Source organism: Vicugna pacos, chromosome 11 (assembly GCF_048564905.1).
Source record: "Vicugna pacos chromosome 11, VicPac4, whole genome shotgun sequence".
Classification (NCBI taxonomy): domain Eukaryota; kingdom Metazoa; phylum Chordata; class Mammalia; order Artiodactyla; family Camelidae; genus Vicugna; species Vicugna pacos.
In genome coordinates, this window is record NC_132997.1 from 18,439,059 (window position 1) to 18,463,967 (window position 24,909).

Sequence of the window (24,909 nt, forward strand, 5' to 3'; positions counted from 1 at the left end):
AGATCTGTTCATTGCAATGATATGTATAGTTTGCACATTGTGATTAATCCATCCTGAGCTTTTCTTGGTATCTGGTGTGAGACGTGAAGTGTAAATGAAAAAAAAAATGCGTGTAAACATGTTTCAGACTGTGCTTTAGCATGTGTTCAGTATCCACTAAGACTCTTGTCTTTTCCCCTTGGTTTCATCAGGCAGCTGCTTGTTTTGTTTGTTTTTAAGGAACCAGCCTTTAGATTTCTTTCTTTCTTAATTTCTCAGTTCTCTCATTCATTTATATCTGTTTTCATTTTTCCGTCTTTTACCTTCTTTTAGGATTTCTTGCTGATCTCATAATGTCTTCATTTATTGAAAATTCAATTGCACACCTTCCACACACCAGGCTTTGTGCCACGTGTTGGGAATGCAGTGGTCAGCAGATAAAGATGCCCTGTCCCCAGGAAGCTTATAGTTGAGCCCAGAATTTAATTCTCTTTAATTAATAATAAAAATATATCTATATACAGATACATAGGCATATGTATGAGTGTAGATATGGCTGCTTTCTGTAACTTTTGTTATAGAGTCATATTCTCATCATTGTCTAAATCTCTACTGTATAATGTTGAATCATAGAAAATTGTTGATATTCAGGATCAACACAGGATCATCCCAAAGAGGAACACACCAAGGCACATGGTCATCAAATTGACCAAAATGAAGGATAAGGAGAAAATATTAAAATTAGCAGTAGAAAAGCAACAAAAAACATACAAGGGAACTCCCATAAGGCTATCAGCTGATTTTTCAGCAGAAACTCTACAGGCCAGAAGGGAGTGGCACGATATATTTAAAGTAATGAAAGGGGAAAACTTACAACCGAGAATACTCTTTCCTTCCAAAGTGTCACAGATAAATGGAAGCTAAAAGATTTCAGCACCACCAAACCAGGTTTACAACAAATGTTACAGGACCTTCTTTAGTCATCAAACCATAAGAAAAGAAAACAAAAAGAAGAAAGTGGAGAAAAAAATAAAAAAGACAGACCTACAAAAGATTGCTTTGGCTGTTCGGTGTCTTTTATGGTTCCTTACAAATTTTGGAATTGTTTGTTCTAGTTCTGTGAAGAATGTCATGAATATTTTGATGGGGCTGCATTGGATCTGTGGGTTGCTTTGGGCAGTGTGGCCATTTTGATAGTGTTGATTATTAAAATCCAAGAGCACAAGAAGTCTTTCCATTTCTTTGTGTCATTTCAGTTTTCAGGATATAGGTAACCTCCTTGGATAAGTTTATTTCTAGGTATTTTGTTGTTTTTCATGTAATAGAACTGCCTCTGCCAGTTAAAAATGTCTGGTTCTTGAAGTGAAAAGAAAAGTGAATGAAGGGCAGCAAATGGCAAAATATCCTTCTTTTTTATGAGTGAGTTGTATTCATATATATATGTATATATATATGATATATATATACTGCATCTTCTTTATCTATTCAACTATTGATGTACACTTAAGATGCTTCCTTATCTCAGCAATTATAAATAATGTTGCTGTTAAGAGCAAGGCATATGTATCTTTTTCAATTAATTCTTATTTTGTGGTTGGCTTTATTCCTTTGATAATGATGTAAGTTTAAGAAGCTAAAGCGCTAAACGTTCTTACAAACAATAAACAGTTCATATAGGTAAATTTTAAAAATATAGGTGCAGTAAAAAAAAAGCTAAAGCCATGAGAGACAGGGAAGTAACTTAAAAGACCTATTACTAAATGAAAAGAGCCAGTCTGAAAAGGCTACAAACTGTAGGATTCCAACCAAATGACATTCTGGAAAAGGCACAGCTACAGAAACAATAAAAAGATTCTGAGGAGAGGGAGGGAGGGATGAATAGATGGTGCACAAGGGATTTTTAGGGCAATGAAATTATTCTGTGTGATTCTATAGTGGCTACATGTCATGATGCATTTGTCAAAGCCCACAGAATGTACAACATCAAGAGTGAACCCTAATGTAAACTATAGACTTTGGTTGATAATAATGTGCCCATGTTGGTTCATCGATTGTACCAAACATGCCACACTGATGCGGAATGTTGAGGCTAGGGGAGTATGTGTGTGTGGTGGTGATGATGAGGGATATGTATGAACACTCTGTATTGTCTGCTCAATTATGCTGTGAATCTGAAACTGCTCAAAAAGAATAAAGTGTATTAAAAAAAAGAGGATGGATTAATTAGTGATATAACCTTACAAGGACGAATTATTCAGGGCTACAAATAGAATGAATGGCATATTCAATTAAAAGCATGTATCTTTAAAAATGTTACTTAGAGCAAAAGAGACAGACATCACAGTGTGCAGTGTGATTTATTTAATTTTTATCAAGTTCAGCCACCATGAAACTGATGGATGCGTGTTGTCAGAGGGTGTGGTTCAGTTGAAATGTGACAGAAGTGTATATTCTATGTTAATGGATATGATTCAAACATATGATACATACATTGACTTTTTGAAGACTGTGGAGGGTTAGGAATTTGAAAAATTCGTGAAATCAGTAACTTAACGTTGATACATTTCACTTTTTTTTTTTTACTGTATATAGATATAAACACAAAAACGAAGAGGTAAGAAAAATTACCATTGGACAGTAATGGAGAGAATGACACTTTGGTTACAACCCTCCCCTCTGACACAGCCCCTCCCCCACACACTGGTAACTGACCAAACTGGGATGTCAGTTGCTGGCCGGGTTCCAGATGGAACATTGCGGGTGTCCCTGGGGGCTTGTTGTGGCTGGTGGCTCCACGGTAACCGGGTAGAGCCCTGGATGGGTCAGTGCCATGGAGGGGCTGCTGTCCTCCATGGAGCTTGGCTTCAGGCTGATCCTGAGGGAGTTGAGCGTGGTCCTGGTGGTGCTGCTGCCCGATGACCTGTGTTCTCAGCTCATGTTCCAGAGCCACCAGTGAGAGGCAGTGTTGAGTCTCCCTGTCTTCACCTCATTGGTGAGTGTCTTATTTACCTGCAGACTTATTCAGTGTGTTAGAAGTCACCTTTATCAAAGCTGTGAAAAGCAGTGGGCTGAAACACTGGCTGCCCAGATCGAAGAGAAGTGCCACCTCATCGACCAGCTGTATGTGGCTAAACAGGAGTGTCCCAGCATGGAGACGACTTTAAAGAACGCCAGGCGAGAGAAGGAGCCAGTAAATGTACCCAGCCTCGCTAAGGCTTACAGACACTTGATGACGGTTAACCTGAGTTTAAGGAAGGAAATCACTTTTCTCATTGAAGAACTGAGGAAAGAGAGATCCCTGCAGTCTATTCAAGCAGAGGTGGCGGAGATGCTGAAAGTGCGCATGTTCCTGGAGGAGGTCACGAGAATCAGCACATTACAAGCAGCTGTTACAAACCAGCCAGGGGACCAGGCACCAAGCCTTGACGATCCCTTTCCCAGGAGTGGGCCCTCGTGTTAAAGCCGTGCTGTGCCCTCCCCTCCACCCAGGCCTCCCAAGCTGCCGGGCTGCATTCACTCACCCTGTCAGATCTCCACCTGCGCTGCAAGGAGGCCAGTGGATGGAGGGCAGTCCCCTCCTTTGGACCAGAGTCCCTCCAACTGTACCAGTGAGCACAGCAGTGAACTTCTTCATGGTCACCTTCTCCATCTCAAATGTATGGAATTCCCAGAAAACACCAAGAAATGTGGGACTTTCTCAATATTCACAGAATGCTCGGATTGTCTCTAATTAGCAGTGAAAGAAATGTGTTTAAGAGACTGATCTTTTACTCAGTTTGAACCTTCCTTGCACCACATTTCTTAAGGCAGTTTTAGTAGCTATTGTGCATTAATTGTAGAAATGTATATATAGGTTTCTGTATACAAATAATCCAGTATAATTTGATAACACATGTAGTTTATCCGTATAGAGTTTAAGTTGGCCATAGTATTTTTTCTAGAGTTGAAATCTTAAAAGTCATCAGTTTAAGGAAAAGAAATGTTTATGCCTGAGTTTTGTAATCTATAAAAAAGACAATGTCTTTTGAGATGATAATAGAGTATACTTATTAGAGTTTTTATTGAATACTTATATTCTGTCATAACAATAGATATATTTAAAAATAAATTTGGTGACTTTCATGGAGATTGTTTCTTTTTCCTGCAGTAATGCTACAGTATGAGTTTTCTGACCAAGAAGAAATCCACCTGGACAATTTGCGGACACCTCCACATCCCTGCCCCTCATGTCTCGCTTGCCATCTTGCACTCACACGTCAGGGGAAAGCTAGGGCAGTGTTAGGGTTTTCTTTTCATAGTTAAGTTTTAGGTCCGCAGTTAGTACCGTTATTCACAGATGATGTGTTCTCCCAGTGGAATCGGCGCAAAGTGGTTTTCATCATGGTAGAAGGGACGGAGCTCATAACACTTTTGTAACTGGAGGGAATCACGTGAATAAATGACACAGGGAGCATCATGATAAGGTGTATGACATTTCCTTGAATTGATTAAAGAAAAAAATTGTGCTTGGGCTGGAAAAGAGAAATTAAAACTAAAACGTAGTCCTGTCTTCCTGTTGGGGAGGAAAGGATGATTCCAAACACATTCCAAATTAAACAGAAGGTATGGAATTTCAGAGGTGATACACATATAAATATGAAGAGGAAAGTGGAAGCAGTGGAATCTGGGTTAGCCTTGGCAGAAGTGGTCCTGAAAGACCTCTTCTAGGAAGGGACACCTGAACATGAAGGTCACCTGGAGAGAAGCTCTGTAGGTTGAGGGGACAGTGCAGGTGACAGCTCTGAAGGAGCTGTCATGATCACAGTGTTTGTGAGGACCAGTCAAATCCAGAGTCTCCAGAATGCAGTGAAAGAATGGGAGAAGGGAGGGTAAGGCTACCAGGGGTCAGAAGATGGAAGGGGCTGATACCACTACACTTTGACTTCAATTTGAAAGGTTATTAGCTACCACTTTGGAAAAGAAGATAAAGTGAGTAGGATACCATGACTGTGATTTGAGGCTAATGATGGTGGTGACTGGACGAGGGGAGCGATGGAAGTGCAGGTGGAGCAGTGAAACTGGTTCCCCCTCGAGTCCTGCAGGCAGAGACCATGGGACATAAAGGGGTTTGTGGGTTGAGGAAAGCAAAGGGTTGGGATGGAGATAAGAAATCCAAGTGATGCACCTGCATCAGAGGTGATAACTTCCAGTGAAATAGGTATGAAAAACAGGAGTGTATTTGGAAGAGAAATTGGAAAGAGACTGTCTTGAAGAAGACTTTAAACAAGGTCCCATGACACCAGAGTACAAATGCCCAGTGCTCAGGGGGTACAAATGTCTTGGGGTCAGGGAGGGATTAGAAGGGCAGCTACAAACTCAGGGAGGAATGTTACTCTAGCAGAGACATAGACCAAGGCCGGGTCAAGTTCAGAGGGGAAACTCCATGGGCCTGTTTGTGCTCCCAGGTCAACTTGGGTTTCTCAGTATCAACAATAAAACAAAGGGCCACAGTGGTGATCTCCTTGAGTCTGTCCCCATGTGCTGGGGTTTGAGTTGTTCAGAATCCCCACCCTGGTCCCTTTTCACAACAAGGGAAATGACACCTCAGGTAGTCACAGAGCCCTGGAGAGCAATAAGGAACGTGGTGTGACACATCACACAAGAGTCATGGCACAGGAAGTGCTCCTGTTGTCTTTGGCTCTTGTAAAATGATGGCATCCTGTGTTTGACACAGTGACTCAGCCTGAGATTGGGGTTTGAACTCGGGACTACCTCCAGGTATGCTGTTCCCCTCTCTATGAGATGATCTTGAGGTGGTAAGACATCCTACTTTCCTTATGCTTCTGAGGGTGAATTCCACACTATCATCCTATTAACCTCTGAGTCCATTACCTCCCACTTCCCAAGGCTGGGGTTGAGCATCCTTTAGCCAGAACATTAGAGCCCATGCAAGCAGTGTCACATGTGTCTTAACCCGGAGCAGGAGCCTCACCTCCCTTGGAAAATCAGAGAAGAACCATAGTGTCTGAAGCAGCTCCCAACCCCCACCTCTGTCAATTACTAATCTGTTCTTTGTATCTCAGAGTCAAGTTTTGGTGTTTCAACAGTTTGGGTGGGTTTTTTGTTTGTTTAGGGTTTCTTTTTTGGTTCCACAATGTGAGATCATGTGATATCTGTTTTCTTTGTCTGACATTTCAGTTAGCAGAAGACCCTCCAAGTCCTTCTGTGTTGTTGTAAATGGCAACATATCTTTCTTTTTATGTCTGAAAAATATCCCATATATATTCAATCGGATATTTATTATATATATACATCACATTTTCCTATATGTGGAATATTTGTGTCACATGTATATATGACATTTTCTTTATCTGTCATCTATTGATGGAAACTTAGATCACTTCCATGTTTTGGCTGTAGTAAATAATGCTGCAGTAAACATAGGGGTGCAGATAGGTTTTTCAGTTAGTGTTTTTGCTTCCTTTGGATAAATATCTAGAGGGAGAATGCTGGATCATATAGTAGTTCTTTATATTTTAATTTTTTGAGGACCCTCCATACTATATACCATAGTGGCTGCATCAATTTACATTCCCACCAACAGTGCAGGAGGGTTCCCTTTTTACCACATTCCTGCTAGCACTTGTTATTTTCCTGTCTTTTTGATAATAGCTGTTCCAATAGGTGTGAGGTGAAATCTCATTGTGGCTTTGATTTGCATTTCCCCGATGGTCAGTCATCTTGAAGATCCTTTCATGTGTCTGTTAACTCTCTGTGTGCCTTCTTTGAAAAAATGCCTACTCAGATCCTCTGCCTGTTTTGAATCAGATTGTTTTTTCTTTTTCTTTCTTCCTTTTTTTTCCCTACTGAATTGTAGAATATCTTTATGTATTTTGGATATTAACTACTAATCATACATGAGTTTACAAATATTTCCTCCCGTTCCATAGGTTGCCTTTCCATTTTGTTGATGGTTTCCTTTGCTGTACAAAAGTTTTTTAGTTTGATGTAGTCCCATTTTTTTTCATTTTTGCTTTTGTTGCCTTTGCTTGTTGTGTCAAATTTTAAAAATCAGTATGAAGACCAATATCAATGAGCTTAGCACCTATGTTTCCTTCTATAAGTTTTACATCTACATTCAACTCTTTAATCTACTTTGAGTTAGTTTTTGTGGGTGGTGTAAGCTAGTGGTATAGCTTCATTCTTTTGCATATGGCTCTTCTGTTTTCCAGACGCCATTTATTGAAGAGAATGCATTTTCCCCATTGTATATTCCTGGCTCCTTTGTCATAAATTAATTAATTTGTGAGTTTATTTCTGGGCTCTCTATTCTGTTCCACTGATCTATGTGTCCGTTTTTATGTCAGTACCATATTGTTTTGACTCCTGTAGCTTTGTATAAAGTTTGAAGTGAGGAAGTATGATTCATCCAGCTTTGTTCTTCTTTCTTGAAATTGCTTTATCTATTCAGGTTATTTTGTCTTCTATAAAAATTTTTGGATCAATAATTCTCTTTCTGTGTTCACATCTTGTATGTTGTTTGGCCTGAGGCTTACTCGCCCTTAAGTCTACAAGATGTTTGGTTGGGCTGGGTCTTGGTACCTAAGGATCCAATAAAGGTGCCAGCCTCCAGGGAAGCTCACTTACATGAACATTCCTGGAATATCTGCCATCAGCTTTTATGTCTCCAGGGTGAAGCACAGGCATCCCCTAGATCCCCAGGCACCTTTCAAAACCAGCAGGCAGGTCTGGCCCAAGTTCCTATGAAATCAATGCCTCTACCCTTGGACCTGGCACATGGGAAATTCTGTTATGTGTCCCAAGAGAATGAAATCTCTGTTTGCCCCAGTCACATGGGGCTCCTGGAGGTAAGGCCCCTGGCCTTCAAAACCACATGTCCTGGGCTCTCCTCTTCCCAACGCTGGACCTCGGGCTCGGGAGCCTGACATGGGCTCAGCGCTCTCAGTCCTGTGGGAGGGCCTCTGTGACTTAATTACGCTTCAGCTTGTGGGTCACCCACCCAGGCGGTATTGGCCCTGATTCTATTGTCAGCATGCCCTCCTACTGTCCCCTGCAGGTCTCTCTCTATATTTCCAATTGAAGAAGATCTTTTTTGCTAGGTTCCAGTCTTTTTTCTCAATGGTTGTTTAGCAGTCACTGTGGGTTTGTTTTTAGTCGTGAGAAGAGGTGAACTCGTGGTCCTACATCTCTGCCATCTTGACCCCCCCAATACTCTATTTTCTTTTAACCAGACATAGAGCTGTGATGTAGGTCAGGTATAACCAGAACTTTCCCATCCTACCCAGGCTTTGACTTTTTATCATGGGACCCAGTGCCTGACTCGGGTGCCCTGTAGTCCCTGATATACTGTGTTTGGAAAAAAGCCTGTTTTTCCATAGTGTGAAATAACAAGACAATTCCTTACCCTGTATATGTGTTTGGTCAAAATCCTGCTCCATTGCATCTCCAAGGACTCCCAGATCCCTTTCTCCTCTTCATCCTAACCCAGGGTCCTTAGCTTGCATGATAATATCTGACTAGCTAGTTCTCCAGCTTCAAGTCTCCCCTCTAAACCATCATTCACAAGTGCCTCATGATGGCCTTTCAGAAAAGCCTATCTGAGTGCACTGCGTCCTGGCCTAGAAGCATTCCCGTGGCTAAGCAGTGACTGCCCAATGGAGTCCAAACACTTCAGCAGGCCCTTAAGACCCTTTGCAAAGATGGCTTGCCATCTTCTGATTCCATCTCCCTCAGTACCTTATGTTCTAGCTATATCAGATTTTACCATCCATTTCTTGTCACTTTATTGGTTACTTTTCAAAATCCAATTTAAATATAATTCTACAAGTGTATTCAATCATTCCTTTTCTGTGTTTGTATAGTATCTTATTTATATAACTAAAAAAATACCTTTATACTGGGTAGTGGTTACTCAGATATCTATCAGTTCTCTACTAGTCTATGAACTATGAAGGAAGGGTCTATGTTTCTATTTTTTATTTTCTATTAACTTAATAAAACAGTTGTTGAATGATAGGTATTAGAGTATAATATCTCTGAGATTCCTTACTGATCTAAATCTCATAAATTTTTTATTATTCAATTCTGTTTTAGGAGACAAACCACCCTTTAAATTCATAAGTTGCCCTTCTAGAAAGCATTTTGGTAAAAAAAGCATCAGGAATGTTACAAAATGTCCATTAAATCTGATCCAGTAATTGTAATTATAATAATCTATATTAAGGAAATAATCAGAAATATAGTGAAAGAAAAAAGGCTATCAACAAGGATGTTCAACAAAATATTTCTTAAGAGCAGGGAAAATTGGAGTCTAATTTCTTACCAGAATCTAATGACTTACTAAATTACAGCACAATCATAAGATGGATTATTATGAAACCATCTTAAACAGTTCTTGAATTATAGTAAATGACATAGGAAATACTCGTGGTGTAACTTTCAGTGGGAAAAGATATATAAAAGAATACAGATGCCCAGTCAAGTGGAATGATGACTTCATAGGCTGAGCCTTACTTCTGCTGAAAACACATAGCAGTGAATGGGAACATAAAAGAGAAAATCAAACCAACACAATGTGCTTTACAAAAAATGTTAATATCTCTTTGGACCAGAAATAGCAGAGAAGCCTAAGGGAATAAATAATGTGGAGGTGAGAGGTCACTGGAGTGTGCACATGGAGGAGAAGGTAAAGATCTTGGCTTACATGGAAACTGGTGGGGAGAGAGGTCACACAGCAGGGAATGGAACTGGTCTCACCACTGGAAACCCAGAGCTGTGACTGGGCTCTAGACTCATGAAAGGAGGGTGAAAAGAGCTATGGTCCATACACAGCTGTGTGTCTAGGGCAGCAACAGTAGACAGATACAGCTTTCCAGGCGTGACCTGAGCCAAGTCATTCACTAGCTTGATGACCGAATCTTGAATAACTAAACATGTCCACATGGCAGGACTCCCAGGCAGACTAAGTCAAAATAATTGAAAAAATTAAGAGAGTGCAGATGTATCGGGTCAGGGGACAGGAGAGAGCAAGGGACAAACAGATTGACAGACAGTTTTGGTCAGAACTCCTCAACTCTTCAGCTGTAACACAAAAGCAATCATAGATAATTCATAAATGATTGGATGTATAAGGCTATGTTCCAATTGAATTTTATTTACAAAAAGCCTACAGGCTGTAAACTTCTGACATCTTCTGACACCTATTTTAAATCAACATTGTAATATCTTAAAGAAAACTAATGAGTAGAAACAATGCATACAGCTATTAACAAAGGAAAGATGAAACAAAAACTATAGGAAATCCAAACAGAATTTTATTATATTTTTATAAGCATCACAGAGATAAAGGAAAGATAATATTCAAAATAAGAATGAGAAATTATTTTAAAAGTAATCATAGATATGGTAAAAAATATTATAAATCTTAAGAAGCAAAAAATTATTATGATTTTAAGATAATTACATTGAAAATATAAACATCAGGTTGGATAGAATCATAGAGAGAGTTAATGAACTGGAAGACACTGTCAAGAAATACATGAAGGTTATAGCAAAAGGAGTAGGGTAGATTTTAAAAATATAAAAGACAAGTTAGGAGACATAGAGTGTTGGACCACATGGCTCCAATACCCATCTAAGAGGAATTTCAGGAAAAGAGGAGAAACTGATCAATATATGAAAAGGTAATTGTCAAGAATTCTTGAAACATTTAGGTACACATCAGTCTTTAAAATAAAAGTTCTAAGTACAGGGAAAGATTATAAATAAATAAATAAACAAACAAACAAAAACAAATAAAGTCATACTACACATATTAAAGCAAAGCCAAATATGAATAAGGATGAGAAAATTACAAAAGTCAACAAAAATAAAAGACATTATCTACAAAAGAATGACAGATTGAAAACAGGTTTATCAGTGACAAGAGATGGCAGAAGAAAAAAAGTATCTTCAAAATATTGATGAAAATGTGTCAATCTACAATTCTATGTCGAGCAGACTAATCATTCAAAAATAAGAAAGAAAATTTTTTGCAGTTATTTCCAGACTCAGAACTTAACACCCACCAAGCCTCACTGAGCAAAGAACCAAATGAGAAGGGAAAAATGGGATGCAAAAGTGATGGCAGAGTGATTACATATGTTGGTAAATGTTATTATTTAAGGATTATAAAATATCAGCAATTTTTAAAAGAAAAATGATAGTAGTTAAAGTCTGGAAAAACATTAGAAGAAAGAAAAGAGTAGTTAATTATTAGTCAGAATGTTCTAAAAGTTTCATCTTATTTGGGAAGGTAAATATATTGAGTAAATTTTTGGCAGGTATTAAAACTATATACTTTAAGAAAATATGTTCACAATTAAGATCAGCCAACAAATTAATAGTAGTACTTTCTATAGCTTTCAAAATGTATTGCAGGAGTCAGGGAGAGAATGTTGACAAAATTTTAAGACAATAGAAAGCCAGAAAAAAGACATAATGTAAACATAAATATGTTATCCAATTTTAGAGCAGAGAATGTAAGAATGGATAAAAATTACAAAAATTGTATGCATCATGGTGTCGATGGAATAATCCATGCATGTGCAACATATACACACACTAGATAAAAACATGCCAAAATATTAACCTTATATTACTGGACTACAGGATGACAGTTGATGGAGGAAATTTTCACATGCTGAGATATGGATAAGTCATTCTGGGTTACACATGATTTGGCTTAAAGTTTATTCTAGCTGCAACAGATTGTTTTGAGGCTTTCAAACATGCAGTGTACATCTGCTTTAACTATTAAAGAAAAGAATGCATTCAAGAATCAAAATGGATCAGTACCATACTGTTTTAATTACTATAGCTTTGTAGTATACTCTGAAGCCCAGGAGCATGATTCCCTTACTTCTGTTCCCCTTTCTTAAGATTGTTTTGGCTATTTGGATTCTTCTGTGTTTCACACAAACTTTAATAATTTATTCTAGGTCTGTGAAAAATGCCCTTGTTATTTTGATAGTGATTGCATTGAATCTGTAGACCACCTTGGGTAATATGGTCTTTTTAACAATACTAATTCTTCCAAACCCAGAACATGTACACCTTTCCCTCTGCTTGTGTTGTCATTATAGATACGTTCCTGTATTACCAAAAACTTGAATTTTCTACACTGTAACAAACTCAAGGACACCACCAGTCATTCTCAGAACAGTATCTGCTACTAGTTGCTATTTGTAACCTCATGGTCTCAAGGTCTCCTCTTGTAACGATGCAACCATTTTGGACCAATCTTTACATATCAAACACCCTTACAACCTGCCAGCTCCAATTCTAATTCTTGACAAACAACATATTTAATTTTGCAGTTTTTGCCTGTATAAGCCTTCCCCATTTTGTGGTTCAGCATAACACAATCCAAGTGCTTCCTGACTCTGTCTCCCAGGCTACAATCCTCAGATTGGCTCAAATAAAACTGTTCTCTGTTCCTACTGTAATTGTTTATTGATTATTTCCATTGATAAAAATAAATATATTTTCTTCTCTACGTTTTTCAATGTTGTCTGATGTTCCATACTAAAATGTTACTCATTCTAAAATCATAATAAGAAGTAATTTTTAAAAAACTGCTGGTTGCATTTGAATTAAGTTTATAACATCATTTTTTCATTTCTCAAACAAAAATAAAATCAGATATCTACAATTATAAATGTAAGTGTTCCAAACAAATACAAATCAATACAAATTAGCCTGTGAGCTGATTTTTCCTGTATATGTCTGGACAGAGATATTATTTCAGCTTGAACTTGTAGGTAATGAATTTGAAATACTTTCAAGTCACACAATGAAGGTGGGGGAGGGCAGGAGGTACAGGGAAGAATGTGCATGAGAACACGCGTGCCGAGTTCCAGGAACTTAGTTACTCAGTGCTCTGTTCACGCTAAGTCAGGTGGCAAGTGGAACCATTTCTACCCAAGAAAGGCATGGGAACAGAAGCCACCGTGGGGCACGATGGCATCAAGAAGAGCTTCTCACAGTCAGAAGAGGCACAAACTGACCAAGCTGTAAACCAACTACACGTCACTGGGCTTGGAAAGCCAGGGAGCTCCCAGGGGAGCTGGAGAAAGCGTGGGAACAATATACATACCAAACACAGCAGATGCTCTTATAAAATGCTAAAATGAGATTCAGTTGTCTTACTATAAGTTCCTGAGCCATAACACATTATTTCTCGGCCTTTCCTTAGAAACAAAAATAAGTCTGGAATCAGAAATAGTGACAGAGCCAGAAGATGGGTGACTTACGGCTGACAGCTTATCTGTCTTTATCAAACTAATCACACTGTTTATTCTATTTTCCTTATTATAAATAGCCAATGTCTTTGAGATAGTTATTATATGGAAAATATTGGGACAGGTTCTCTACATATATCATCTAATTTTCTGTCTTCTTTAAAAACTTTGCTTTTGAAAAAAAGTGAACAGACTGTTTGAATCTTCTGAAATGAATTATCTAATTTGATCACTTAAAAGGGATCATTATTAGGGTACATTTATCAAGGTAGATATTGATTTAAAGTAATTGTGTACAAAATAACCTCCTATTTGACTCCTATTTAGTCAAATCAGTGTATATTTATACCATCTCATTCCGTAAAGGGACACCAGGCCGTTTTATTCTATGCCTTGTTGATATGGAATGCTGCCTTCATGCTAGATCCTTTCTAGAAATGGAATTTAAATTCCAGATCACAAGATTTCTTCCTTGTGTCACAAAACATCTCATTTTTATGAAAACAAAAACAGAAACATTTTAGAAAAGCAAAAAATAAAAGGCATAATTTGTTCTGATTTTTGTCAGTTTTTCAAAAGATCCCTCAGAGTTTGACAGCCTTGTCAACAGCCATTCAAGCTGATCTCATTTTACAAGAACGGTAACATGTAATGAGACTATTTCATGACCTAGTTTCATTTCCCCACCTTTGCTGTAAGCCCCTCTGAGGCACATGCCGTGCCTCTGTTACTCACAGGGCAGCAGGCCTGCATTTCTTGAAGTGAGTTCCTCTGACTACAGCACCTACCAGACACACTGGGAAAAGTGCTCTGTGGTCAAGGTGGCTGGGAACTGCTGCTACCCTTTGTCCAGAGGGCCCTGGAACTGCCTTCAAGCTTATCTTAGCCCAGCAGTTCTCATAGTCATTTAGCCATGAAATCCACCATTTCTAGGGCACCAAATTGTAACAGCCTATGGACAAACTTGAGAAATGCAGTGCTGAGTACATGTAGCAGGTGCTAGTTGAGGGAACGGACCAATCAGAATAGTTCTTCTTATCCCAATATAAAGTATAAACTCTTGGGGTTAAAATCATCACCTTCTTAACCCTCTGAGGTGCTCAGAAATTGCTAAGATGCTCCTTCAATAAGTAGTCATTGCTCAAGAAGACAGACATGCAGGAGGAAGTAGTTCTCATCGATGCTGCCTACCCGCCCTTTCCAAATCCTTTTCCCAGTGGCTGTTAGTTCTCCCTTTTTTGCTCTGAGTCTTGAGAGTTAGATATGTGAGCATTTTCATGACTTTTTGTAACTATAGTAAGAAAACACGTAGATATGAAAAGTAATTGAGATTACATTCCAAAGTGAAGCATCAACCAAATTAAACATAAATTGCCTGTTAATGAGCTCACCTCAACACTTGTTTATAAGATCTTTTGTAAATTATGAAATCCTTCTTTGCAAGACTGAATTGGTTAAAGTGTTAAATATCCTTCAGATACCCCAGAAATGTCCAGCACTACTTCAGAGGTGACAGTGGGGGAAGAGAGAGAGAGGGAGAGAGGAATTTCAGAAGCAAATCATGATAACTGGCAAAATTTTGAAGTGTGATAAATACTATACATGAATAGTCTGGGTTTTGTATTGCTTTAAGAAATCATACTTAAATGCATAGTAATGTAGCATTACATAAAGAAAACACAGTTTTAATTGTTTCTAAAAAACAAGGCAATCAACCCTGGACTCAGTCAATGAGCACTCATATTAGAGGCTCTAAGGTGGAGCATCTTAAAGACAAGTCTTCACCCTCCCTGGACAGTTGACTGTAACTTTGCTAGGGTTACAGGATCTGCTAGGGTTACAGGCATCTGCTAGGTTTACAGGCATGTGCTAGGATAGACACCTAGCAGATGCCTATCCTGCATCAGGCCCATAATAAATGCTTAGTGTTTAAGAACTACAGGTAAACTATATAATGTTACTATTTTGATTTAAATCCATATAAAATCATCTGTAACTGGAATATAACAACTCCATAAATTTGATTATAGATCAATATCTTTGGATAAATACTTTAGCAGTGAGAGTGAATGTCTTAAATTTTTTATCATCCTTTTGGTTTCTGGGCAGCAGTAACCATGCCTCTTCTTCTCATCTAGTGAGACATGAAATGAAAATCTCATATAAACTTATTCACTCCCCGTCTGTACTTAAAGTTAGAAAGAGGCTTAAATAGATAGGTGAGGTGTCTCAACTCAATAACAAGAAGAACCCTCATGAAAAGAAGATAAAAGGGATGAGTGAGAAAAGTGAATGGAATTAAGAGGTACAAGCTGTCAGTTATAAAATAAATAAGTCACAGGGGTGTAAGGCACAGCATAGGGAATAGAGAAAATAATATTATAATAACTTTGTATGGTGCATAATATAAAAAAACTGAATCATTAAGTTGTGCACCTGAAACTAATATAATACTGTAAGCCAACTGTACTTCATCAAAAGCAGAGAGGGGAGGAAAGGGATTTTATTCACCAAAAAAAAAAAAATTATAAACAATTTGCTTTTATATATTACTCTGAATTTACAAATTCAAAGAATTTCAAACTCTCTTCAAAATGATTTGATATAAGGATTCTCAACTAATAATAAAGCATTACACATGTGTGTGTTTTTTGACCAAATATGTGAAAGAAAATATTTTCTTCACAGGCAAGTTCACAAGCCACAAGATCCTGGGAAGGTGCACCAAGGGCGGGGTTGGGGGAATACTTATCTTTTAACAACGACATGACAGAAGTCTGTCCTCTCACTGAAAAAGCATAAATATCAATCATGAGTTGCTTTAAGACTGTACATTAACTCTCAGGTCTCTCTTTAGTTTTCTGAGGTCTTTTGGAAAATCTTCAAACTTCATCTGTGAGGTCTGAAGGAGGTCCTGGGGTTCAGGCAGTGGAAACACACACTGTTCCTTTCCAGCATCCTAATCAGCGAGAAGCACAGGATGTTCAAATAATTAAGAAGAATACAACAACAGCATTGACAAAACAGTGACATACACTGTCAAATCGCTAACCAGTGAAGAGCAACACAACATGACTCTCTAAAAACCGTCTGATCTCATCAAAATTGCGCAGATAATAGGAAACAATGTACAACAAAAGGCTTCTGCTATTGTCCTAGGCAGAACGACCACAATAAGTAAGAATAGATTTTGCAAATTATCACATATACATTGTCAAATAAAATTAATTCCAGTAAATCCACATATTTAGATGAGAATATTTAGAATGAAAGGTGAAATTCTGTGTTTCATGTTACTTTAGCTTAATAGCACAGAAGACCTTGTGTTCCCCACTGTTCCAACCTAATCTCCAAGTGGAAGCACAGCTGTTTCAGGGTGGAGTCTCAACTGTGTCCACTTTCCTGTTTTCACCCTCCTCGATCAGAAGTTAGCTCATTATTTTTTATGTTTTATTTTTAAAAGTATAACTACCATCTAAACTGAGAAGGCAAACTCTCTCCAGCATTTCTGCACAGCTGGACCAACAGGTACCACTCCAACAGTGAGTCTGACTGAGGCTTATTAGTATGTACATGAAGAAAATTTAAAAGTTAAGTATTATTTCAAGTAAGCTGGAGCTTTAAAAAATGCAAAGACATATTATAAATCATGTTAGCAATTGAGATGTAGAAATCAACATCCAGGTAGCTATAAATAATACAAAATGTGTGTAGTTCTAAAGAAAAAAGTAAAATTGTTTCATATCTAACAAAGAAGAAGCTGTTCACCTTCTTTCTGGCACATTTAGAGATATTAATTTTTTTTTATTGCTGAAAATCTGGATGTGTGAAACCTAATACATATTTTTAAAACACCCTCTGTAATACAAGCTTTGTTTTCTATAATATTCAATCAGCCAGGACTATTTCCCCCATTGATAAAAAGAGCAACATGGCTTTATAATTGTTTGACATGACATGATAGATTACCCATATAGTAATATATTCTGTACTACTAACATATCTGTATACAATATATGTACAGCTATGGTAATAAAAGTGATATATTTTTAAGAAACAGGATTGTTGGTAAAATGATTTAAGCGACTTGACTTCCTTTGTCTTTCCTAACTTGTAAATCAGTTAACTGATTAGCAATACCTGAATCAATTAGCAAAACATGTATTAAATGCCTGCTGATAGGCACGCTGAGCAAAAATTAATTCCGAGTGATTGGAGTAACAGCTCCATCCACGTGGGTATACAAATAGGACTAACTATATACATATATAACTATATAAATATAGTTACATGTGTTTTATAGAGAAAGAATGAAATCAGAAAGACTTTGCATAGCTGTTGTGAAATTATACAAAAATCTTGCTTCTTGCTTCATTACTTTTTATTCAGATTACTACTTAATTATTTAAATTAATGAAATTTAACTTATTGGAGGATTGAATAAGATATATTTACCAATACAAAAGAATCCTTTATTCATATACAGTTATGATTCTCAGACTCTGTTTCAGATCCATTTTAATGAGTAACATTTACAAAAACTATTGTTTCAATCCAAAAATCAGTTGTTAAAAACTATTCAAGAACTAGCATATGTTTAGAAGAAAGTTTTTGTTTTTAAAGAAATGTGGTTTTTCAGGTTGACAAAGTGGAGATTCCTATGAAAATGTGTATCATACAGATAAACAGCATTTGAACAAATATAACCATAAAAAAATCACAAAAATTACATGCTCTTGGTGTCCTAAGCAAGGATGATGTCTTCCCCAATTTTGGGAAAGCACAGTGTGTGGCATTTCATAGAAGCCCGATGAAAGCCAAGTTAAGAGGTAAAAGACAATGCACAAAACACGTTTATCCTCACATTACTCATGACACGTGTGCACAGAAGATACTGCATTTTCCAAATGGAAAGAGCCCACCCATAGCCTGGATGCCATCTACAGGGTCCTATGGTGCGCTCACTGCTCAGGTTTGTCCAGAGACTTGTCATTTTCCTTGTTTTTGGAGGACCGGCTATGCATCTCCATTTTTTCCAGTTCATCTGATTGTGCTCTGAGGAAAAACAAAAGCCAAGTGGTTGTTAGATAATCATGATCTTAAATACAGGAAAACTCTGTGTATTTTGATATTTTCAGCATCTATTTGAGGTAAAGCTTGACTTAATTCATGACACATTTTAAAATGTTTAAATATGTTTAATGCAAACTAGATCATCTCCAAATCTCCTAATTGCTATTCGCTATTAGTCATGCACCAAAAAAATATATTTTTATTTATTCCAGCATGCTTTAAAACAGTACAGTTTTCCTCCCTTGTTTTTAGGTATTTATAATGCTCTCTGGAATGCAAGAATTTTATTTTAAAGTGGTATTTCTCTCAGAAAGTAATCAAGTTAAATTTGAAAGTAATTTGATCCTAAAGGTGTTACAACTTTTTTAAAGAAATAAATATGTATTTAACTATTGCAATCATTGTTTCTGCCTCTTTGTTTTGGGAAAAGAAAAGTACAATTTAATTATTAAGTCATGGAACAAAAATAGAAGATTTTGATTATTTCAAATTTTTTCATCACAAAAATGCTCCAGGCTTCTTTTCTTTCTAACTGTCCTCTTTCACCCTTTAAAACCCAAGCTAAAAATTTGTTGCTCTAAGTTTGGTTCTTTATAGGAGAGGATCCTCTGCATTTTAACATAAGGCAGAATATTTTACAGGTTTCAAAAAACACAAAATTTATTCTTAATACAGAATTGAGATGATTTTTATTTTCAGTCTTATCTCTATAATTCACAAAGATGTTTCAAAACAGTCAAAATCCTACATTTTCTAAGTGCGTTAAGATGTCTGAGTCAACCACCATATCTTGGGTTTGAGTCTAGTCCTCAGAGTTAAAATCCCTTCAACATTTTCTGTTGTTTAAACATAAGGCAGCTCAGCCATAAACTGCTGTAAATGATAGAACCTGAGAGATTTCTAATAAAGCTATTTTGTGTTTTGTGTTCGCTGACTGATTTGAAATGCAGGCTTTTCTGTTGATGGGATTACCCAGCAAAGACTAGCTCCTCAAAGGAAACTTCTTTCAGCAGGGAAAGATTTGATGACAGACCAATAGATCTTCTGAGGGCTTGATCCATTTGGCTTTTGGAATGTAATGCAACAAAAGATACATAGAATTAAACGAGATGGTTTGGCTTCAGTATAACTTCCTAAAAAGCCTGCCTTGCCCACCTTGATCCTCATTATAACAAGTCTCTGTCCACAATAACACAGAACCTTATATTCTGTTCTGTGCTTACTACAATGTCTTACTGGTGCTACACATGTATGTCTACTTCTTCTACTGACTGGAGCTTATTGGAGAGAAGGGCTATGTCCTGTGTATCTCTGTGGTCCTAGTGACCAATATGATTCATGGTACAGTCAGCCCTCTGTATCCGCAGGGTCTGCATTTGTGGATTCAACCGAACACAGATCCAAAATACTCAGGGCAAAAAATTTCTTAAAGTTCCAAAAAGCAAACTTGAATTTGTTGTGTTCCAGCTACAATTTACATAGCATTTATGTTGTATTAGAAATTATAAGTAATCAAGAGGTGATTTCAAGTATACAGGAGGATGTGTGTGGGTTATACGCAAATTACAAACAATTTTATTTAAGGGATTGAGTATCTGGGGATTTGAGTAGCAATTCGCTGCAGATACCAAGGAATGACTGTATGTAGTTAGAAGTCAGTAATTTTTTTAAAGACAGAAAAATTAGATCACTAATTGAATAGGAAAAAAGAAAGCCTCCATGTCCTGGGAGAAGAGAGAGGTTAAAGGAGGAAAGTTAATGACAAGACAATCAAAATAAGAAATATCGAGGACATAATGATATACAGATAATGCCAACTGTTTACCATCATCCTACAGTAAAATGAGGGTCCTTATGAGGTAATTTGAATCCCAAATAGATACTTAGGCATGCCTGAGACAGAGCTGGTCATGTCAAACACTAGGATACAAATAGATTAAGAAATAAGAAGGCTGCGTCCAGCAAAGGTACATGTGAATTCACTCATCTATACATTCACTCAACAAAACGCTCTCATGTACATATCATTCATCTCTAATGCGGGAATACGTATGTGTAGGAAGTTACAAAAATTAGAACTAAAACTTAATGTTAATCAAATCTGTAATATCCCGATATTCATTGCTACCGCAAGACCAACTGTTTCTTCTTCCCTGACATCTTGGCTTTCTCCTTGCAAGACATGTGGGATCAAGCAAAAGTCAGTAATTTTCTACCTGTTAAAAACCCATTTCTCACTCTTATCAGCAACTATCAACTATGTAAAACTAGTGCTATAAATTCATGCCAGAACTTAGAGGTCATCTGGATACTTTTGGCTTTGTTTGACCTCCAAAGTTAATATAGTCTCAAGTGTTCCCCTCTGGTTCTTGTTTTAAAAAAATGAATTTTAGGGATTATTTATTCATCCACCCATTCAATCAAAAGCTGACTGTTTACCAGGCATTACACTAGGCACTGGAGATAGCAAGATAAATGCTGGGCTTCAGATTCCAGCAAAATCCCACCTCACAAAATACCCAGTTACTCATAATATCACTCTTATTTGCTCAAACCTTCTATAGTGATATTCTTCCTCTGCTTTTTAAAACTGTATATAACCCTCTATGAAGAGGATGTTGGTGATCTCACTGCCATACCAGTGGTGATGAGAGTTACTTTTTGAAATAGGTTCATTTTCCCTTATGGCCAAAGCTATGTGCAAAGTAGCTACACACTAACACATCCATTACCAACATAATGGAACTTCCAAGTTCTAAACATTTAAATAACATACCTTCCATCTCCAAATCCCAGGCACATACCTTCTAAGATTAAATCATTTCAGGCTCCAGGGCAGGGCTTATCTTTTGGTTACTTCCTTTCTTTAAATCTTCACCCCTTCCCACCCCCACCCCAATTATCTGCAGAAGGTTTCTTCCAGAACATCCTTTTCTCAGGGTTTCCTGTTTGCCTGTAAATGAACTAGAGCCCTGCTGCTAAGTCGGAGGCTTTCACTGGTTACCAAAGATTCATCCCACCCAACACCCAGACACGCTATTCACCCAACCACTGGCTGGAATGGATCCAGATTCCTGGCTGTCATCTCTGGTTTCACCAAGTATTTTGACCTCCACTGCCCTAAACCCACAGCACCCTGACACTGAACCCTGCTATTTCAACGCCTGAGAAAAACTGTACCTTTCCCAGAGAGGGGGTTGGGGAGCAGGGATGGTGAGGGAGGGGAGGATGTTGAGAGGGACTGATGCACAGCTCTGTGGCTGAGTCTGTTAATGACACCCAGCAGGTGTCTCTCCATTGCTGTTCCAGAGAATGCGGACTTGGATCCCTGAGAGTCAGTAAGTACGGCTGCATGGGCTGTCAACCTTGAGACTCACGGTGCTAGACAAATATTCTTAGAAGTTATGTTGTTGACAAACTGTTTCATCTTAACAGTGATCCCCATACTTACTCCATCATGAAACATGATTGTGCGTGAGAGAGAGAAAAAGAGAAAGACAGAGAAAGAGAGAGAACATGACAGAAACACTCCCAAGTACCCAGTGCTCTAAGGGATACGGGTAAAAACACTGTGCCAGGCCAGCCTTTTACCAGTTCCTTAATTCAGTTTCTACAATGATCATACTATTTCTATTCTAAATCTAATCTTTAAATCTTTGCCTCTCTCCTCAGACACCACCATGCCTCTCACTCTTAGGCTTGCCTCCTAATACTGTCCCCTTTGATGACAGTACAATACCCTCTGTCCTGGAATTCCTCCCACCCCTCTGCAGACCTCCTCAGTCTTCACTGCCCAGGCTGAAGCCCTTGTGTCCATCATAAGCCTTTGTTTTCCCTTCATATCCACACAGGCAACCAGTTTCTCATCATTTCCAAGATGCATCTTGGACCAAATAAAAGTCTAAAAATAAACTCAGTTTTCTTCCCCCAAATGTTCAGTGATCCTGATTACTGGAAACTGGAAACTAGTCACCCAGCCACAAAGCTGAAAGTCATCTAAACACCTGTCTCTACTTTGCCTCCGCATTTGATGCATCACTAAGTCTCCAGTTCACTTACTTCCCTCCATTTCCATGGCCATAACCCTTGTCCAAACTACCTCCTCCCTCAATTTGCCTCCTTTGATACTGGGCTTAGTCTCCTCATAGCCATCCGAGGCTCTCTCTAATATAAGTCCTGCAGGGCACACAGTGTCATTTGTAAAAAATGTGGACCAGAGCATGTACTCTATGTCACTCTACTTATGACTCTGTAATAACTAACTGACATTCTTAGAATAACACCCTAGACCTTGGGTGCCTATGATGAACGCATGACTCACCTTCCTCCACCTCCCATGTCAGATCTTGCTTCTACTTGCTGAACACATTGGTCTTGATGGCTTTCATTCAGTTCCACAAACATTTCACATTCCTCATTCATAAATGCTGTGCCCTGTGTCTAGAACATTCCCCACGCTTCTCAGCTTCCACAGTACCCACTACCTCATTTCAGCTCCAATCTCTCTACCTTGGGGAGGCCTTCCTTACCCTCCACATCCATGCAGAATTACCCTGGTAATATAACCCCACTGTACAAATTTCCTTCCCCTCACAGCACATGTCACAGCTGTGCATGGATACGTAAGGCTTGACTCCCACATTCGAAGGAAAGCTCCATAAGCACAAGGATAATGTCTATTTTGTCATCATCACAACTGGAGCACATGCCTGAAATAAAGCAGATGCTTAGTAAATGTCTGATGGCATAATAATAAATGACTGGAGCTTATTATATAAAAATTTCTGATGTCCCAGCTCCTCATTCAGTCCCACCTTTCCTCTGTTTCTCTCCTTTCTGCAACAGGAGCTGCAGACTACCAGGAGCTGAAGTGGTGGGTTACAGTTCCAATGGGTGTCTGATTTGGAAGTGGTAAAGTTTAACATACTTGGTGACATCAGTGATGACAGCCAAGAACTGGGTTCTGTGCTGGATGGGGTTCACGGGAGAGTGTGCCTGGTCTCAAGGAATAGTTTTCTTTTCTTTATACTGGGTGTTAAATGCAGTATCAGCAGCAACCTGGCTCTTTCTGTAATTTACCTGTTTATTTCTCCCTCTTCAGTCCTTTATTCTTTCCTATCTAAACTTCACACTCCTTTCTCCCCCAGTCACTTCCCTGAATCCCTTCACAACCCTCTCTCTACTTGTCCAGCAAAATATCTTGAAGGTACACTGACTTCTTTTCTCATCTTTTGCTTGGTTTATGAATCCCTGTAATCTGGCTTTTGTTCTCACTTAGATCACTCTCACCAAGCCCAAAAAATGATCTTCTTAGAGCCAAGAATCACATCTATAGATGAAGCAAGAGCTCAATTTTACTGGGCCCTTAGTAACAATCAGGTATCCTACAACTTACTCTACATGCATAATGTCACAGACACGGGCATTATTAGCAGCAACAGCATCATCCCCATTTGAACGATGAGGAAGCTGAGTCTTAAGTCCCAACTAGTAAGCACAGGTGCCAAGGTTCAGACAAAGCTGGAGTGGCCCCAAGCCCTCTTCTATCATCTCCTGGTGTCAATGGCCCTACACTGAGGTCCCTTCACAAAGCTCTACTGAGTCTAGACCGCCTCCTGAAGTGGCCCAGGTCCTTAAAAACGAACATGGGACCAAGATGAAGTCACTCCATTGCTGCCAGTCATTCTTGTGACTAAAAATCCTGGCACTAAGACCACGAACAAACACAGGAAAGCTATGAATAATGGAAGGAAGGCTGACTGGCCAGGAAGCTGACAATGTGAGGAGTGGTGAAGCTCCCCGGGTTTTCTTCCCCCTTCACCCCTGATCAGATGCTAGAGAAGCCTGGACCTAGAACCACCAGAAGATAAGGGTTGTAAATATAGCCTCTCCCTCCCTCTAGCCCAGGGACAGGGAAAGGGACGTCTGGCAGAAAAACCTTGTTCTTAATACTGGCTCTACTCCAGCCAAGACCAAAAGAAAACTGGCCCCTTGTGGAATCAGTGTGGCCTCATTCAGAACTGGAGCTGCAGCCTGACCTGGCAGCGCTGAGGTAAAGGTGGTGAGTGGAAGGAGTGCTACTCAGCAATCTGCCTCCCCCAACCTCCACCCCACAGGGTCTAGGGGGCCAGCAGGTGCTTCCTCCCCACCCTCTGAGCAGCAACGAGGCAGAATGAGGTGTCTTAGAGTGGTGATACGGAGCCCTGCAATACAACTAGGACATGGGCAAAGACATTGATGTTTTTATCAAAGAGAATACACAGAAGACAAACACATGAAAAGATGGTCATTTGCCATTAGAAAACTGCAAATTAAAATCACAATGAGATATTACTCTATACCTATCTATAAGAACAGTGAAAAGTTTTTAAAATGGTGACAATACCAATGATGTGGCAAAATTAGATACTCATATAGTGCTTCTGAGAATGTTAAAATGGTACAGCCATTATGGAAAATAGTTTGGCAGCTTCTTAAAAATACATTCTAAATATACATTTAATATACAACACAGCAGATGCAATGCTGGTCACTTATCACAAAGATATGAAAATGTATCCACACACAAAAGTTAATA